This window comes from Marmota monax, unplaced genomic scaffold (assembly GCF_021218885.2).
Source record: "Marmota monax isolate L192 unplaced genomic scaffold, Marmota_monax_Labrador192_F-V1.1 WCK01_AAM20220418_F8-fsc00229, whole genome shotgun sequence".
Lineage (NCBI taxonomy): Eukaryota > Metazoa > Chordata > Mammalia > Rodentia > Sciuridae > Marmota > Marmota monax.
This window is the reverse complement of record NW_026693707.1, coordinates 959,146-980,084: the sequence shown is the minus strand read 5'-3', so window position 1 is coordinate 980,084 and position 20,939 is coordinate 959,146. Positions and strand designations below refer to the sequence as shown.

The window sequence follows — 20,939 nt, the reverse complement described above, 5'->3', positions numbered from 1 at the left end:
AGCTTAACATACGACAGTTATGGGGAGTCCTGTGACCCATCTAGTTTTCTTTTTAGGAGTCTCATTAACCTTGGACTGTCCCCCAATTTTTTTTGTGCTCTTCATTTTCTACATTATTTTCACTTCTTTCTGCATCCTGAAGTTACGACAGATGCAACATGTCTACATTGACAAGATAAGTGTTACATTTCTTAGAAGAGTTTTCTTTTTAACATGATTATTTTTGGCCTCCAATGCCCCAGGGAACCTCTTTCTTGGTGGCCTCCTCTATGTACCTTGGCAGGGAAAGCAACACGTGCAAGACCCATGCAGGCAAGCTTTCCGCACCTCAGTGTTTGCTCTTTAAAAAGACAATGACTTGCTCATAATTATCTTGTCTCTCGAAGACAAAGCTGTCCTTTTGAATTTAATCTGTATCCATCAACAAGCTACCTAGTCTATGGATGAACTCAGTAAAGATGGAACAAAATAGAAGCAGGTTTCTTTGTGTGTGTGTGTATGTGCGCATGTGCATGTGTGTGTGTGTGTGTGTGTGTGTGTTTTCAAGTGTAAGTCTCTAAGCAAGTTTGTGCAGGTAACTTTGATTTTAGGTAAATTTCACAGCCAGGATTGCCTTACTGGATTTAGGAACTAGGATCTCAGAACTGCAGATGACTGAAGAGGAATGTAAACTTTTAAGGAAATGTTGGGGTTTAGGGAAAATAATGAAGATAAAATGATGGCAGCTGCCTGTTTTACAAGCTCCATCACACTGGCTTTAACTCCCTTGAGCACAATGCTCCCTCATGTCTCAGAGCCTTTGCATATGCTACCCCCATGCCTAGATGGCTCTTCTCTCCATCGGCCTTTTCTTTCCCTAAGGAAACTCCCAACCCATCTCCCAGATTAGGTTGGGTCCTCCTTCCTAAATTTTCACAATTCCATGTGCTTTTCTTTCATAGTACATCACACAATTTATAACCATATATCTGTGCTGTGATTTAATAATAACAAAATCCACTAGCAATGCCAAGTGCCGCACCTCTCATTCCATCTTCAACACAAAACTCTAGGACCTTGAGGCACAATTTGATTGACAGCTGGCACTCTAACAAACTGTAAACTATAGAAAGACAAACTCTAGGTCTGTTTTGCTGTATCCTGAAACACTAGCATCTGGCAAAGAGTTTGGCAGGCAAAAGGTGCTTGGTGCATAATTTATTAAACAAATAACTGCAGCGTGATGTAGCAGAAAAAGTATTTGCTCCAGAATCAAGCCCATCTGGTGTTCAATCTCAACTCTGTGACTGGCCAGCCCCATAAACCTGGACAACTTGTATGATTTTCCTATCTCTTAGGGTATTCCTCCATCTAAGATCATGAAACCTCAATACAAAATCAGTAAATAAATCTTTAAGGATTTTTAATGAGATAATATGAGTGAAAGCATATAATCATGCCCATATGTATTATATACTGTATAAATAACAGCTTCCCTATTTTTCAAAGAATATTTCTAAAGGTTGTCCCAACAATAGTGTTGGTATTTCTAGACAGTTTTGACAATTTATTCACCAAAATGCTATGCTTCAGGATAATCACTTCGATTTCTCCTATGTCATTCTTCCAAGAATGAATATGGGTTTATGACTATTCACAGGAACACAGGACCAATGGAATCAACCAATAGTAGAGTCACATTACCGTCCATTCCACTGGACTTCTGGAGAGGCAAATGACACTTCTCTTCTGTATAATACAGAACTGCCCAAATAGCCACCCCATTCCACTTCTACAAACTCTCCTGCTTCATCCACCCAGAGAATGTGTTGGCAGCAGGTTGAAGTTATACCCATGGTGGATTTCAATCCCAAATTAAAAGATGCACAAGACAAAAGGGAAGGATGATATTAGCATTTCAAAGCTTGGAAACAAACAGAGACTCACAAAGGAAAACTTGAAGAAATGCCTTAGGATGGAATTCCTTTGAAGTCTCGCAATTCCCTAAGCAACAGCCTGATTATCTAATGGTATCCATTATGTCTTACTAATTACCTCATGAAACTTACATTGGACACACGTGGAAGACGGTCCTGTAATAGAAAAATTATCAAGAAAGTCTAGAAGATTAGAAGGTGCTCACAGAAAGCACAAAACAAGCACATAACATTAAACATTTAAAATATTCTATTCTCTGAACTAAAGCATTTTAATTAATTTGCATTTGGAACCAAGATGCCTTCATCATTCGTTCAACAAATGTTTACCAGTTTACTATGCATCAGCCCTGTATATAGAGAAAGACATACGTAGTCCCTACCTGCAGGAAGCATGCAGTCTAGCAGGGATACCCATATTACATAATTTCTTCATGCAGACTTCGTAACTTAGTGTGAACAACTCATCCTTGTTTGCCCAGGACTTTCCTGGTGTTAGTTAGCACTGAAAGGTTCCCATTCTGGAAATGCCCCCTGCAGTCCAGGACAAAGTCAAATGAGGATAGGTGGTCACTGGTAAAAGTATCCAAGGGATAATCAATGATAGTAAGTGTTATTACACAGAAACACAGAGATACTTGAACCATGCAGGACTATCCCTCTTTTACAGAGGAAGAATCTGAAATTTAGAAAACTTAAGTAGCACGTCCAAGTCCAGATGTGTGGTAGAGCCATGTCCTGAAGGCAGCTTGTTCTGACTCCCAATGACACAGCCTGAGTCCCTGTGAGTGAGTCAATGAATCACCTTCAGATACTTTATGCTTCAGAGTCCAAATCTGGATTTGCACTCTTTGATGAAATCCCTCCAAAAGTTTGGATGGGGGGATATTCAACAGAACAAGGAAAGAGTTCGGAGCAAATCCCTGGGGTCTGGATCTATCCAGGGCAGCTCTTTTCCTACCAGCAAACACCTGCTGTCCTCAACCTCTCCCACCTGTCAGGAGTGTGTAGTTTAAGAACAAAGAATAGCCAGCATTTTTCATAATGACTGGAGTCTTTTGTGGTTGACAAACAGTGCTTCTTCAGGTGTAAGGAGTGGGACAGGAGAAAGGAATTGCTGACATCTAAATACCCCTGGAATGCTAATGAAAAATGTCCCCCAAGGGTATTCAGAAGAGGTTTTGGTGAACAAGATGCAGTTTGTACCTGGAAGATACGCAGTGAGTTAAGACTGTGTCTTGGATTGAGCAGTTTGATTTGGCTGGCATCTTTGTTACCAGAAACCAAGGAGCCTTCAAAGCAAACACTGAGACAATGGAAAGAAGTTAGGCAGCCCTCAATCATACAGTAGCTCCAATGGTGGCAGGGCCCTTGGTCTGTTGTGGTCATTGCCAGAGGCTTCATACACAGAATAATACCTTGGTGCATGGTAGGTTCTCAGTAATATTTACTGAAGGGATGGATGAGCAGACAAACAACAGTCTTTGTTTCTAGTCTGAATGTGGAAAGTTACTACACCTCCCTGAGCATTGGCTTTTTTTTTTCTCTCTCACTAGGATGATTTTTATTCCTTTCAACTATGTTAAAAATTCTAATCACCACTTTAGGTTAAGTATCCATCCATAGGCAAGATATCAGTCCATATTTCCTGATGCTCAGATGAGGAGATTGGTTCAATAAATGATAGCCTAGAAATACCGATGAAAAACCCTACCACCAAGAGTGAGGTGGCAAAAGTGCATTTGTTGACAAGAAAATTGTTAAATTTTGAAAAGTTATTGAATAACATAAGCACAATAATATGATTCATGTCAGTATACATGTGCAGGTTTATGGAGAAACCATAACAGATATGCACTAACATGTTAACAGCAGCTACCACCAGATAATGTATTCATGGATGTGTTTTTTTAATAATGATCCATCTGTATCATCTAATTTTCCTTTATGATTATGTTCTGTCATGTAATATAAATTGATATGATGTCCTAGTACCTACTGGGCACCTAGCTCTTTATGAGTGAGGTGTTCCAACATAGGGATTAGGACCTGGCCTCCAGAATCAGAATCACAGGTTCAAATCCCGGCTAAGCTCCTTGGTTACTGTATGGCCTCAGGTAAATTTTTCAACTTTTCTTAGTTTCATTTCCCTTCTGTTTAAAATGATCAGTAACACTCACCTCACATGTTGGTGTTGAAGTTTAAACTAGGTAATTTATGCAAAGTGCCTGGCATACATTATACATTTGATAAATGTTAGCTATTATTATACCAAATACAAAGAGAGAATTTTTTTTATATGTAAACCTGCCAAAGGATGTATTCACTGTTCTTAGGGAATTTGTAATTTGGTGACAATAATGAGACTAACACAAGAGAAACAAAAGGGATGCATTACAATAGCTTCCCTGAGTCAAGAATATGGAATAATTTTTGTCTTCTCTCTCCCTGAGCCTTTCCATTGGACGAGATGCCAAACCCCAGCTGGTAGAAATGTCTTGTCCCGTCTCCATTGCTCACTGCCATTCTTCCTCTGGCTCCTGTTTATCTTTTGCTGGCTTCTTGCATGAAGGTCCAGAGCCTGTCCTAGCCCCATGCCACTTTACCTTCCCATCTTTTTATACCTATGTTTCTTGGAGCCTGGTTGCCAGACTTAGCAGCATCGGTATCACTTGAGGACTGGTTAAAAATTTAAATCTTTGGATTCTACCCAAGAGTGACTCAGTCAGAATATCAAAGGAAACATCTTAGTTATCTGTTTTAAAAAGGCCTCCAGGGGACAATGGTGTCCACTCAAACTTGGGGATCTCTGCTCTCTATAACACTGACAAGTCTCTCTTCCCTCAGCACACGGACCTCTGCCATCTCCTACCCGTCACTTCCCTCTGGCTACTGAACAAGTGAGACAGATCTTCTGATGCTGCTATTGGTTTAGCCCCAATCTACTTCTCCGTCCATTGGCCACTACTTTTCTTTATTCCAGAAATACGCTAATAAATTAGTCCCTAAATCTCCCTGGATGCATGTTATGATTCTGCACATTTATGTGTTTTTACTTATACTGATTTCTAAAACAGTAGCATGATTTCTTCCTCCTCCACATTTTGCAGGTTGAAACTGCTCATCTTCAAGAAATGGAGCCCATCCAGGAAATTTCTCTCAATATTGCTCCTCAACCCCTTAAAAAGAAGACTGTTTTCTCAGAATATCCAAAACATTAAACTTTCCTCATTTCCTCCCTTGGTATCATCTCTCTGATGTATTAAATTTTCTAGAGCTTCCATTAAAAAAAATTACCACAAGCTAGAGGATTAAAAGACAACAGAAATTTATTTTCTCAGTTTGGAGGCTGGAAGTGCAAGACCAAGGTGTTGCAGGGCTATGGCTTTCTCTTAGTGTCTGGTGTTGGCAGCAACCCTTGGCTTATGGACACATCATTCTCATTTATGCCTCCAACATTACATGGCATTTTCCCTCTGTGACTCGTGTGATGTGGCCCATTTAGAGATGGGAAATTGGAAGGCTGGAATGTTGGTTCTTTGAGGGCTAACAGAAGTCTTCATGGAAGGAGGAGGAATTCTCAATGAATGAATAGGAGGTAGGACAGAGAGAAAAGATGGCATAACTTTCCAACTAGGAAAACATACTGAAAAAAAGATTGGGGGAAACGATATTATTTAAAAATAAAAATCTGTGTTAGTAGAACCAGAGCCCTGGAGAATGAATCTGGGGTGGAAATTGGATATTGGGCAGGAATGGGAAATGATCTATCACTTGTTATTCTTGTTAGTTCAATGATCATTGTTTGGTCTCTTCTCTATTTTTCCTGCTAGTTTATTACTCCCTGGATGGTTTCTAAATTCTGTTTTCTGAGAGAAGATAATTGAGTTGGCAACCAAGTGTGCGTGTAGAAACCTGGACTTCATTCTGCAGACACTAATCATCTTCCTGTGCTAGAGGGCAGGCTACAAAGTGAGGAGAATGACCACGTCTGTCCCGGTTACTGTGTGTGGTATCGCCAGTGCTTGCTGCATACAACAGGCTCAACAGATAAATCTTGACTGGATACAACGAAAAAACAGGTAACTGTATACACACATGTTCATGTGTATTTATCAGTGGTCTTTCCTTCCCAATGAATACAGGTTCTTGATCACTGAAAAATAGCAATTCAACTATATTATTACAGTTTCCAAAACAGTGGTAAATGCTTATAGGATTCCATTTCTTGTTGCTTAGACCCCAATCTTACTTAGTTCATTAGACAGGACTTGTGCATTTCTGTTTTACATTCAGTTGAACACAGTACATTCTTGATCCACATTAAATACATTAGGCACTCCTAAAGAAGAACCTACTCATATTCAAATTCAAAGCAGATGATGAGGTTCAGAATGCTCCCCTTAATAAATTAATTCGTAAATTATGGTTGAAAGAAGATCAGAAAAGCCTAAAGCAAAATAGGAAATATGTGATGTTTTCGCAGTTTTTCTCAAATTTCCTCTAGCATGCACAAACTAAAAGTATGTTAAACAAGCAGTATATGCAGTTTGTGATTTCGTGCTAAAAGGTATGCCCTTCTAATTGGTAGCATTAATAGTGACAGTCTTTCTTAGACAAGCTCAGGAGGTTTGGGACAGCATCATGCTTTTTTCTCCTCCTGTGAAACAAGATTATTAAATTTTTATCTTATGTATCAGATGAAATATTAAATCTCCTTCAAAGAAAAAATATCTCCATAACATTTTCGGATCTCATAATGTGTAGCACATATATGTTAATGGCTAGTATCATTGCCTTCATTATATATAGAAGCTTGGGGAAAGCAAAAAATCATATTCTGATTAATAGAACTCACTATCATTAGCACTATAGCAAATATTTATTGAGCAATTCCTACATATGGGGTAGAGTTTCCCGTACTCATTAAGGCAAAGCATTAAATTCCCTAATTTAATCATCATAATAACACTGGGATACAAATTGCAATCACTATCATTTTACTTAGGGAAAATATTTGGTATTGGAGAACAAGTACCTAGCCTAACATCAGACAGCTAGTAAATGGAGGAGTCAGTTTTAACCCAGTTCTGTTTCCTTGCCATGAGCCAAGTAGCTTTCCTACATTACTCCCTGCCGCCATGATGTTTCTGCCTCACCACCAGCCTAAAGCAGGAGGGCCAGCTGCCCACAGACTGAAACCTCTGAAACATCAGCTAAAATAAACATTTCCTCCTTTAAGTTGTTTTATGTCAAATATTGTGTCACAGAGATGGAAAGCTGACTTTCCAAAGAGAAATATAAGCCATTTGCTCAATCTTTCTGCACTCATTTTTGAACTGAAAAGAAAATAAGGTAAACCATAAAAAAAAAAATCAGGTGATTTCACAAACACATCATAGAGCAATGTTTAAGGGCTATTTCTGGGCTAAGTGTCCATTCCACCTGACTTTAGTCTTCGTGGCTCTCTATAGTCACTGAACTCAAAAATCACATAAGTTTCACTTAATATTGAAGTAAAAATGCAATGCATGGCCTTTAGAGACAAAATTATTAGTGTGAACATGTTCCCCCAAATTCATACGTTGAGACTTAATTACTAGTGGAATCATATGAAGAGGTGGGGCATTCAGGAGGTGATTAATGTATGCAATCTCCACCCCGCCCAAACAAAATGAATGCTTTCTAAAAGCATATTCACATAGAATTTGCTCTTTTTTTTTTCCTTCTGCCATTTGAAGACAGAGTGGTTCAAGGTACAATTTTGGAAACCGGACCAGGCCCTCACCAGAAACCAAACCTGCTGACACCTTGGTCTTAGATTCCCTGGCTTCCACAAGTATGAGGAAAAAATCTATATCATTTATAAGTTATCCATTTTGTCATCCTTTGTTACAGTGGCAAGAAGGGACTAAGACAGATAGCCAAATTTATTTATCATTAAATATTTTGATATTAGTTGGTGGTACAACTATTTCTGTTTACATGGATTTTGAATATTGACTGATGTAGTATACAAAAATGTAATATGAATCTCATCCATTATTTGTTCATTCATTCACTTTTTAAATATGAGTTCAGCATACTGAGTGCCTGCCACATGTGAGGTTTTACAGAGAATACACAGCATTTTTAAAAATGGTGTACCATAGTTTAGCTATTGTGAATTGAGCTGCTATAAATATTCATGTAGCTGCAACACTGTAGTATGCTGATTTTAAGTCCTTTGGATATAAACCAAGGAGTGGAAATAGCTGGGTCAGATGGTTGCATTCCAAGTTTTCTGAGGAATCTCCGTACTGCTTTCCAGAGTGGTTCACCAATTTGCAGTTCCACCAGCAATGTGTGAGTGTACCTTTTTCCCCACATCCTTGCCAACATTTATTGTTGCCTGTACTCTTGATGATTGCCATTCTGATTGGAGTAAGATGAAATCTTAGTATAGTTTTGATTTGCATTTCTCTAATTGATAGAGATGTTGAACACTTTTTCATATATTTGTTGATCAATTACATCTCTTCTGTGAAGTATCTGTTCATTTCCTTAGCTCATTTATTAATTGGGTTATTTGTTTGTTTGGTGTTAAGTTTTTTGAGTTCTTTATATATCCTAGAGGTACAAAAGATGAATGGATAAAGATAATGTGATATATATATATATATATATATATATATATATATATATATATATATATATATATATATATCCCTCTAATGGAATATTATCAGCTTTAAAGAAGAATGAAGTTATGACATTTGCCAGTAAATGGATGGAGTTGAAGAATATCAAGCTAAGTGAAATAAGCCAATCCCCAAATACCAAAGGCCAAATATTTTCTCCAATATGCGGATGCTAATTCATAATAAGAGGGGGACACTAAAGAAGAATAGAGTTACCTTAGATTAGGTAGAGGGAAGTAAAGGGAAGGAAGGGGAGGGGGTGTGGGGATAGGAAAGATAGTGGAATGAAACAGACATTATTATATATATGATTGCATGACCAGTGTGATTCTACAACATGTACGCTCAAGAAAAGAGAAACTATATCCCATCTATGTATGATATATCCAAGTGCATAAATGCATTCTACTGTCATGTATAACTAATTAAATAAAAAATATAAAAAGTTTTTAAAATGATGCTCTGTCAGAGGAAGAGAAACTGGAATGCCCATCCCATGATATTTGTTATTTAATTATCATCATGTTCTAATAAAACTGGAATCCGTGTTAGACTTGAGAGTTGTGGAGTAGGAGACATTCTCCTGTTGTCACCATTCCATCCCCACCTCCCCAAGGCGGTAGGTCCTCAGAGACCCTCTCCGTTCACTTGACACTCATTCCCAAAGCCTCTTCTTCATAATAAGGTAAAGTGGCAAAGCTGAAATATCTTAATAGTCCCTTGCTCCTGAGAAGTTTTATGTCCAACTTACATTTAAATACTTCAACTAGATAATGCACCAGGTAATTAAAATGGGAACACAAAATGATTGCTTTCAATTGAAAGGTCAAAAAAGCATTTATGATTCTTCTCAAATTGCATTGCCTTTGATGAATACTTTAAAATACCAAAGTTGTATAACCAAAATGCCTGTCTTTATTTTCAAAAAGATAAAGAATTATATACCACTGGCTGTCAGAAGGTAAAATCAGTTATTCAGTGATAGTGGATTAAACCCAATGGTCAGCAGACTATGTCCCAGGAACTTAGTCTTGTTTGTCACTTGATTTTGTGAATAAATTTCTATTAAAACCACATAATATACCTTCTACAGAGGCTAGCAATGGGCCATGCATTTATCAGAAATACAGTGACTATTTTTGATAAGTTTAATGTCCAACTAAGTTTGAGCTAACAACAGCTGACTGTTGGTACAAGAGTCTGGTACTCACTTTAGATGAAGATGTCACCTAGCAGCTTAGAAACTTGGTGATAGCTATTCTTTCACATGAGTGATAACATATTCATCTCCTGTCCTTCTAAAATGAAGGGTCAGTGGACTGTTAAAACAGCATGAACCAAACCACCACCTGATGGCAATTCTTACCTTGTCACCCAGTCATCACTTCAGCTATATTCCAACAGTTCATTTGCTTTGTTTTTCTGAATGTGCTCTCTGCAGACCCTGGGATTAGCCTAGGAAGTGTAGTGGCAAACAGCACACTTAGAGCAATTTCCATAATAAATAAAGGTTTATAAAATAAGACCACCACAAGAGAGATGAGGAGAATTGGGGTTTATGGTAATAGTGAGAAAAGGCATGTAGAATTATCTATCTCATGTTTATCAAAATATGTACCATGGAATAGTAGTGCTGTAAGTCTCTCCATGAAGGAAGAAATCTATGAGAAAATAAATTTGTAGAAAACTGCAAAAAATGGGCTCATCATGAAAACAAAGTATGATACCATGTCCAAAACTTTGAAAAGTCTGATAGTTATGAAATATATCATAAAATGTCACTCAGAGTACTGATAAAGCTCATTGATGTCTGGGTATCCTACCTTTCCTGGGAATAATGAAATGTTTGGACATTTTCTTGGAGGGTGGGGGAAACCAGGGATTGAATTCAGGGGCATTTGACCACTGAGCCATATGCCCAGCCCTATTTTGTATTTTATTTAGAAAGAGGGTCTCACTGAGTTGATTAGCACTTCACTTTTGCTGAGGCTGGCTTTGAACTCACCATCCCCCTGCCTTAGTCTCCTGAGCTGCTGGGATTACAGGCATGCACCACCACACCTGGCTATTTTGACATTTTTGTCATAAGACAGGGGCCTCCAATAATGGAATTTATGAGTGGGTAAGTCATATGCCCCTTCCACCCATAAGGCGGGGGAAGTTCCTGTGTGAGCATTGGTTTCCTGTGAGGCAACCAGAAATACCCTCCTGGGCCCAGAGCCATGGGATGGCAGTGGTATGCAAGGCTAAGCCACCATGTGGAAGCCAGCTGCCCTGGGCAGTCCTCACACTGCCAAAGGACTCTACATAAACAAGGAATAAACCTTTCCCAAAGTAAGCCACTGAGATTGGGGAAATAAATAGCATGCAATCTGCTCCAGTTCACCAAGTGTCTCCTAAAATTCATTTGACCACAACAATCTTTGGGTTTTTTTCCTCCTTCATGGTGCCAGGGCTTAAACCCAGGACCTCACACATAGCAGACAAGCATTCTACCACTGAGTCACATCCCAGCCCTAGAACTCTTTATTTCCATAAAAACAATTAACATCACATAGAAAAATTATAGGGAAACACTTAGGGAATCACTATGTCATCAAAAATAACTTCTCCAGGAACCATGGTGGTAACAATCTGAATTCTAAACCACATTCCTCCAATTAGCCAATATAGTCCAACCTGCAAGAAAGAGAGAAAATCCAGAGAACCAATTCAAAAGTGGAAGAGAGGTACTAGAAACCAGACAACTAGCTTGGAAATCCAAAAAACTGAGTTTTCCTCCTTCTGCATCCCTCAACTAATGTTCTCAATCTTGTGGATAAAATGTGGTCCCATCCTTCCATAATTCATGTAGCAAGCAGTTACTGAGGCATCTGGAGGGTGTCACATGACATAAGACATGGTCTGTGATTCACATTCTACCTGTTTCCTCCATGATTGCCCCTCTTGTGGGTTATTTTCTCCACTAGCCCGTGTGTTGCCTATCTTAATCTCTTGGCATTTCTCTCAAACTTCTCTGTTTTGATAAATATTCCACTCACTTCTACAACAGAAAGACTTGAGATGACATGGTTTCCTATATCACCGAACACTTCAGGCACCAGGCTTAGAATTGCACAGTCCTCCACTTTGTCCATAACTGATTGGATCATAATTAATGTAGGAGCTCAAAGACAGCAGCTTCCAAGCACAAGGAAATGGGAGCCATGTGGTGACCTGTCCCTTCCAAGAGGGACACTCCACAGGGGTTCCAACAAGAAGCCCAACTAGACCTTCTCCCTTAAGAGATGAACAGTTGAAAAACCATAAAATAAAGTAAAAAATAATAATAAAAGCTGAGAAAGTAATAACAAGAAAAGAAGCAATTATAACACAATGAGAGTGACACAGGCATGACAAAGTCTTTCAAAAAGTTTAGCTTGCTAGAATGTTGAAAATTTATGAAGCCAATAATGCTACTGTGCAACTTGAATGATGATTCAGGTCTCTATGGCTCCTTGCTGTATTTTGCATTCCCCTATAGTGCTAACCATAGAGTCACATACATCGTAGATCCACAATTAATTAACTTCACAACATGTTTTGAGATAGCTACTCAATTCCAGCTATAGACAGCCTCTAATAAGGCTGAAAAGCTCCTGAACTTTGGAGCTCATTCTAATTCTAATTAAAAACAGCAATTTATGATTGGGTGAGGAGAAAATTAACCAAAGTTCTTGGCAAGATGGGGATACCATTTAAAAGTGGAAGACAAGACACACAGTTCCTAAAGGACATTTATATTACCTGGAGTCAAAGTCTTCCTACTTTATAATAGTCATTTACTGAGTTCCTACTACATGCTAAGCACAATACTGGGTGCTCACACATGCTCACTAATTCAATCCCCCAAGACTTTCAAGATAGGGACATCATCATTTCTGTTCTATAGGTGAAGAAATGGAAGTTGAAAGAGTTTAAATAATTGCATAAAGACTCCCCATATGTGGGTTCTGGAGTCATAATTCAAATTCTGTTTTTTCTGGCTCTTTGTAATTCTACGTTTGTGCTCTTCCTACTGTGATACACTTAGGGGGAAAAAAGATGAGCTTTTTAGCCAGGGAACAAAGAAGTGACAGCTGGAGTGGAAAAGCACACTGTTGTACCATATTTTCACTCTGCAACTCATAGTAATCTGACAGCAGAAGATTATTTTCCAGAGTGAGTTTTTCATTGAGCAAGGAAAGAAAAATAATTACTATCAGATTCTACTCCAATCTTATTTTGACAATAGGAAAAAAGAAATAAAGAAAAGGCAGGATTACACTGAGCATTGTTTTATGAAACAATTAAAATATTTAATGAAAGATAACTTTTTCATATATATTCCTTTCCATAGAAATAGGATCAAGTGTCAACAAAAAAAATCCCTACATTCTATCACTAATATTAATTTCTATTATAATTGGGAACATATTAAAAAATCTGTCAAATAATTTATTATATAATAACATATTATAAAACTTGTCGCATTTACATCCTCTGGTAATGCTCCCCAAAATTAAGTAATATAGATGCTTGAGTTGTTATTTCTTCAAGGGAAAAAATGTGTATCTTTCTATTTTACTGGTCACAGTTGGACATTTACCATAAAAATATGGCATGATATTTAAATCATTTAAGAATAACATTACAACCTTGTTTAATTGTTATTCTTTTTGCAATTTAAATTCTTTATATATCAAATTACATTTTTATGTATATATGAATATGCCACAGTGAAACCTACCATTCTATGTAAATAATATACACTGATAAAAAAATTCCTATATTTTATATAAATTTAAAATTTATTTTAAATTTTAAAATTTATATATTATTAATATAAATTTATATATATTTTTATATTTTTTTGGAAAAGATTAACAATACAGTTTGTCATTTCATGTTTCTACTTTCTTCTTAAGTGTGAGCTTATTTTTGGTCTTAAAATCTATGAAGTATTTTTAGAAGCTGCTAAAATCATTTCAAAACAAGAAACATACAAGAGTACCTACATTTGTTCAGTGATGAAATTTAGCAATTGTGTATCAATAAAAAACAATTCAGTCCTGACACATGCTATAACATGGATAAACCCTGAAGACAGTATGCTAAGAGAAGAAGCTAGGCACAAAGATCACACATGATATGATCCCTTAATAGGAAATACTCAAGATAGGAAAGCCCATAGATAGGAAGAGATTTCTGGTATCAAGGGGATAGTGGGAGTGAATGGGGAGAACGGCGAGTAGCAGGGAATGAGCACTGGATTTCTTTGGGAAGTAATGAAAATATTTTTCAAATGACTGAGACCATGCTTGCACGACTCTGAATGGAATGCAAACCCATGAATTTTCTACCCCCAGTGAGTGAATTTTATGATAGGTTAATGACTATCAAGGCATTATATTAAAATTCACTACCAACAGTGCACAATGGCAGCCTCTCCTTAAACCAACATTCTTCTCCTTTTTTGCTAAGATCAGCTTCCTTCTTCTGGTTTCTGAGATGTGCCAGAATCTTACCTACACCAAGTCTTTGCACCTCTTGTGCCTGATGTTTTGCTCCAACCTTCCTCCTTCTGCTGCACCTCTGACTGAGCATGCACTACAGACGCAGCTTAACTCTTGTCCCTGAATATCACTGCACTCTCATGTGACCAGAGGAAGCTGTCCCTGGTTCTCCAAAAGAGTCCCTCCAGAGCACTCAGGGTTGACTTGTATACATAGACATTGATTTAATCTTTCATTTTTTGAAGGTGTTTCTCCTCTTGCTTACCTTGTTCCTCTAGTTGGTAACATACCACCTAGTATATAATACATGCTCAATAAATATTTTAGAAACGAATGAATTATTTACTAAAACAGTTTTTCACTGTGAAAAGCTTCCATATCCCCTTTTCTCATCTTTTCTTCTACCCAAGAACAAGAATTTCTTCTCAAAAACTTGCAAATAAACTATTCATTCAGCGGTATGGAACCAGGAGTGTTAACCAAACACAAAACAGATATCTGGGTTTTTTTTTTTTTTTTTTTTCTGTGAATTCTCCAGAAGACAAATGTCCTGAAGGAAAATAACCTTACAGAATTGCAAAGACCATTTGTGGCTGAAGGAAGAAATGCCTTTTCTTTACATGAACAATGTGTGTTTTGTTTTCTGGGCAAGCTTCCCTTGTGTTTAGTTCCAAGCATTAACACTCAGCACATACCTCCAGCCTGTCAACTATGTGCAGAGGGCACAGCAGATAGGAAGAAATCCCAAGACGACCTTGTATACTGAGTGCAGCAGCCTCCTTCCTTAGCCACTTACTTGATTCTTTTAAGCTTCTGTTTCTTTATCTGTGAAATGAGAATGAAAAGACCAATTCTGTAGTGTTGTTCTGAGGACTAAATGGGTTGAATAGAAGGAAGGAAGGGGAGGAGGGAGGGAGGGAGGGAAGGAGAGGGGGAGAGAGAGAGAGAGAGAGAGAGAGAGAGAGAGAGAGAGAGAGAGAGAGAGAGAGAGAAAGAAAGAAAGAAAGAAAAGCATAGACTTTAATCAATACATACTAATGACTATGATGGCAATAATAATTCAATCTACCTTCAGGAAGTCCTCAGACCTTTAGGATAAGGGGTAGTGGTGAAAAGACACTGTCATAAATAACTGTAATTCAAGATGGAAAACACCTCAGTATTAGTTCTCCTGATAACACTTGCAAAATTTTTCAGCATAACCATTCAAGAGTCTTTACTATTACAAACAATATGGCCCATAAGAGATTTAAAAAATCAAACTGGAACAACAAATATATTCACTAAGGATCAATTATGTTATGTTTTGTGCCAATATGATGTAGCAGAATATAGCTCTTAAAATATGAAATAGGTTGTTTAAAAACTGAGGTAAAAATACAGACTTGTTCTTAGCTCCCTCTGTTTTCTCAAAGGCTTTTTGGTTTTATGTTTATTTGAAGAAAGAATGGTATTCCTTGCTTATTCTTCAAAATCTTTTAAAATCATATTTATACACAAAACTAAGGAGGACAGAAGACACATTCTCAGTTCTCTCAGTTGTTGTGTAAAGATCTTTCAGGTATATTATTAAATGGAAAGAATAAAGAATAAAACAATATGCATGATCTATATTCTTAAAATATATATATAACCTATATTCATAAAAATATATAAAAAACCTGTACATATCATTGGCCACTTCTAGTTGGAAGAATCAGGAATGTTTTAGTGTGGCGTTGGGCAAGTGGGGATGGGGAAGCTGAACATGGGATTCTGTGCAGAGGTAGTGAGGGAAGGCTTGGGGCTTGGAGGTATGAAGGCTGGATTGGTGGAGGATGTGCATGGGAAGAAGTGAGAGTTTGCAGAAGCAGAGTGTCTGAAGGGCTTAGGTAGAGGGAGTTGCACATTCAGACTTGAGTCAAGCCCTTGTATGGGAGTTTCACTGCCAAATCCATGCCTCTGGGCTTTTACATAGAAGATCACTGTAAATTGAGGAAGATTGATGCAAAAAAGTATATCAGAGTTTTACCTTAGGAATGGTCATGCAGAGGGGTACGTGGGCAGAGGCAGAAGCAGCAAAAAGTGAAATGAGTTGGATGTTACCACAAGCTCCCCAGTTCTTCCCTCCAAATTTGACAACTGCCCTGTTGATACAGTTTCGGTTTGCCTTTTGGATATAATGTATTTGCTATTCTTACCCAAAATCAGTCACATGAACAATCAGCAGTTCCTTTCAAAAATTCCTGAAAGATGTCCATCACATCTAAAAATTACTAATATTCATTCAATAATCAAATACTTGGCAGATATCATTTCTCAAAGAAACAATATTTTTTTTCTGTTAGATAAAGGAAGTTGGATCATTAACACAGTTCTCCAAAGTAATGCATTTTAAATGAAAGGTTTTTTTTTTCAGCCTTAGGGCAGGGGTTGATTACAAGTTAAACTGAAACATCCAGGAAAAGTTCAAAATTAATATGTTAATTCTGTCAACATTCAAGGTTTTGAGTCCAAACATACCAATAACATAGCATGTGAGTGATTACTGTTCCTTAGCTATAATTTTAACTACATTTTTGAAATCACAACATAAATGAAGTTTTCATCACTCATTCAATGTGAAATATGCATGTATTAGAACTTCTCAGTTTTGTTTTAAAGATTTGTTTGTTATACTAGATGCCGTCAGTGATTTTCATTAAATGTGTCAAATGAGATTGAGCTCAGAAAACTGATGATGGGTTAATATGTAGTAATTTTGCCTTTGTAGTGACAAACTGAATGTCTTTCTGTAGATATTATGTATTTGCCTGTCTGACAGATTTTTTCCATAAAAAGACAACGAAACTCTTGAACTATAGGTAAATGAAATTACATGGTTTAAATTCGATGGAACTCTCAGAAAAATTATGCAGCATCAACTGTGGATTTCAGTTTCTTTATTATCTGTTACTACTTGAGAAATTGCCATCAGTGCTTTGGTGAAGGAAAACAGTAAATGTCTGTGTGTGAATGCCAAAGTAGGTCTATTAAAAGGGGGAATTTTCTGTGAGAAACAAAATTACACACATCCAACCTTTCAGCAGTAAACGTTTTTAGAAAGTCTTTATTTTTTCAGAACCTAGTCTAGCATGCAATATTTATTAGACGAATGGGAGAGATTTATTAAACAGATGCGTAGACATGGCATTTAGACATGGATTGAGAAAGGATGGATGGATGAGGACCATTCCATCCTCTGGTCTTCATTATCATTAAAAACATTTCACTGATATGCATGTAAAAATGGAATATAAAAATACAACATATAACTTTACCCAAATGAACATATAGTGTATAATGCCATACCCATATGATATTTGTATGTAACATTTATATATAACATTTATCTAGCACTTTCTCTGAATATATACATACTAAAATACCTTCGTATAGTTATTTTTGTTCATTCCTAAAACACTGAATTACAGACCATCTTTTAAATATCTGTACATGCAAAAAAAATCTGTAAATGCTAATTGGAGGACTCAGTATGGGAGAGCAGAACAGGAAAAAATTTAAATTTTAAGAAATATTAGCTGATATCTGTATCCACAACAATGATACTATAGATGTTCTCATTTAAGTCATGAAATGTATGAGAACTTTTCACTGTCACAACTAGGATTATAACTGAAATATCATTATGGCTGTCAAGAGAGAAGGGATAGCTCTGTTCTTTCATTTTAATATGACAAATGCTACATGAGAATATTATTGATAATGCAATAAACCATGAAAATATACAAAAGTCATAAGAGCAAGAAAGAACAATATGACTGATTTAACTAAAATAGGGTATAGTAAGGTATATGTTTCCCAATAATCATATAGAAATCAATGGACTTCTTCTATATTAGAAATAACATGGAACTTTAAATGACACATTTAAAGTTAATGATAATTGGAAAATACTTATAATACCCTTAAAATAAAAGTTTAAAACATTGTGGAGAAAAATGATAAAAACTAAATAAACATAAAAAGTGACCTGTAATCCCAGCAGCTCAGGAGGCTGAGGCAGGAGGATTGAAAGTTCAAAGCTAGACTCAGCAAAAGCAAGGACTAAGCACCTCAGTGAGACCCTGTCTCTAAATAAAATACAAAATAGGGCTGGGGATGTAGCTAAGTGTTAGAGTGCCCCTGAGTTAAATCCCTGGCACCCTCCCCCCAACCAAAAAAAAACCCATAAAAGTGAAATTCTATAAGTTTCAGAGGAAAACATGAATGAATTCATTTATACCCTAGGTGTAGAGAAAGGAGTGCTATTTGTGACTCAAAATTGAGTTTCAATAAAAGATTGATGTATTTGAGTACATAAAAATAGAAGATGGAATATAAAAATACAACATACAGCTTTACACAAAGCTTTGGCATAAAAATAAGATCTGCAATCAATGTCATCACAAACAAACATTGGGAAGATATCAGTAGTAATCCTCTTAATACGAATCAAATGTCTAAAATTAAGGGGGGAACAAAAATCCTACAGAAAATCAGGCAAAGGTATTTTTAGAAAGGTTCTTAAACCTATGGAAACATACTCAGTGTTACTAACATAAATAGAAATATTTCCACCATGAAGTGGGCAGAAATTCAAAAGCTTGAGAATATATTTTATTGGTATGTTAGTCAGCTTTCTGTGACTATCACAAATACTTGAATTAATCACCTTAGAAAAAGGAAAGGTGTAGTTTGGCTCACAGTTTTGGAGATTTCAGTCCATGACCAATTGTCACCATTGCTTTGGTCCTGAGGTCTTGCACATCATTGCAAGAATGCAGAGCAGAGGAAGCCCACCACCTCATGGCCAGTACAAAAGAGAAAGGAATAGGTGGGACCAGTGTCCCTATGTTCCCTGTGAGGGCATGCTCCCCCCCCGCCAAGCAACCTGAAATCTGCCATTAGGCTCCAACTCCTAAGGATTCCACACTCATCAGTAGTGCCGTGGGTTGTGATCAAGCCCTTAAGACATGGTCCTTTGGGGGACATTTATCCAAACTGTGGTAGTAACACTATGGAATCAAAAGCACCCTTGTATCTTGCTACTAGAAAATCAAGGGCCCCACCCCTGTAGAAGAGAATAGGCACATGGGTACAAACTCCCTGCTCCTCTCCTTTGATCCAGTAATTACATACTTCAGAATATACCCGAACATACACTTCCAGCAATACAAAGATATATGTGCACCAAGTCATTCATTGCAGCATCAAATATGATCTCAAAATACTGGCAGTTATATTTGCTTCCCAAACAAGGGTGATTAGTTGAATAATTTATGGTACATCCACAAGAGGAGAACCAAGAATCTGTAAAGAAGAAGATCCTATGAATTTCATGGAGAGTGATTTTTAGGAGGCATTTAAGTAAGCACAACAAAGCCCATGTGAGTATATATAATGTGTTAATTCCATATAAGAAACAAAGGAAGTAAAAAGAAAAGCATGCATGTGCCTGCCATTTTTTACAAAAAGAAATATAAGAAGATTGTTTCCATATCTTGACTGTTGTGGGAAAAATGCTGTTATGAACAGGGGAGTACAGAGATCCTTTGACATACTGATTTCAATTCCTTCAACCTATATGCAGAAGTGGGATTACAGGATTGTATAGCTCTATCTTTATTTTTCAGAGGAAGCCCCATGTCGTTTGCTATAGCTTGACTGTATCCCATAAAAGTTCATGTGTTGGAACTTTAATTCCCAATGCAGCAGTGTGAGAAGGGCTTTCCCTTCATTTAGGTCAAAAAGGCTCCACACTCGTGAATGAATTAGTGCCCTTCTCAAGGGAGAGTTAGATCTCATGGGTGTGGGTTCCTTCTCTCAAATATGGGCTTCCTCAGCTCCCTCTACTTCCCTCTGTGCTGTGAAGGAACAAAAAGGTCCTCAACAGAAGCTGAGAAGACACCAGCACCCTGGTTTTCCCAGCCTCTAGAATCATGAGCCAAATAACCTTTTTTCCTTTATAAATTACCCATTCTCAGGTATTATGTTAACTTCAACAGAAAATGGACTAAGATGGAAAATTGGTACTGAGGAGTGGGGTCATTCCAATAACAGATGCCTGAAGATTTGGAAGGATGTTTGAACGTGGATAATATGTAGAGGCTAGAAGAATTTGGAGGAGAAAAAAAACACTAGATTTTATCTCTATAAGAGAAACATTATGGGTGATTCTGGTCAGGGCTCAGAAGATGATTAGACTAAGGAAAGTATGAAAGTTCTCAGAAGTTGCTTAAGTGGTTATGACCAGAGTGCTATGAAATGTGGATGAAGTCCAAGCTGAGGAGATCAAGAGGAACTGAGGAACACAATACTGGAAACTGGAATAAAGATCATACCTGTTGTAAAGGAGCAAAGAACTTGGCTGAACTGTCCCCGTGCCCAAGGCATCAGGGAAGGCAGAACTTAACAGTGACCAACTAGGATCACGGGTAGAAGAAATATGTCAGCAGCAAAGTGTTCAGGCAGCTGTAGGGTTGATTTTGGACACTGACAGTGAGATGCAGAAAGCAAAGACATGATTTAAAGGCAGAGTTTATAATTAAAAGTGAAGCAGAGTGGAAAGATTTGGAAAGCTCACAGCCTGCCTACGTAAAGTGTAGAAAAGCTTATTCAGGAGAGATTGCAGAATGTGTAGTCCAGCCTTGTTTGAGGAGGTCAGTGCAAACACCAGGGAGTCAGGGGTTACACATCAAGGCAGTGTGACATCCCCACACATGTCCCAGACCTGCAGAGCTGTGCCTCCCTCCACAGGAGCCTTGCAGGGCAGAATAGTTTGCAGGTGG

The 20,939-nt window shown here is 37.4% G+C and overlaps 1 protein-coding gene across 2 annotated transcripts in view; it reads right to left on the bottom strand.

Moving 5' to 3' along the window:
- Nucleotides 1–20,939, bottom strand: part of Sgcd (sarcoglycan delta) — a 954,199-nt gene that overhangs the window by 630,602 nt on the left and 302,658 nt on the right. The window contains exon 1 of one of the 2 annotated variants that reach the window (XM_058584191.1): nucleotides 14,826–14,960. The exons of the other annotated variant lie outside the window; for it this stretch is intronic. The gene's annotated coding sequence lies outside the window, so the exon portion shown is untranslated. Of the gene's footprint in view, nucleotides 1–14,825; nucleotides 14,961–20,939 lie in introns of those variants that run through there. 2 annotated transcript variants of the gene reach the window in all.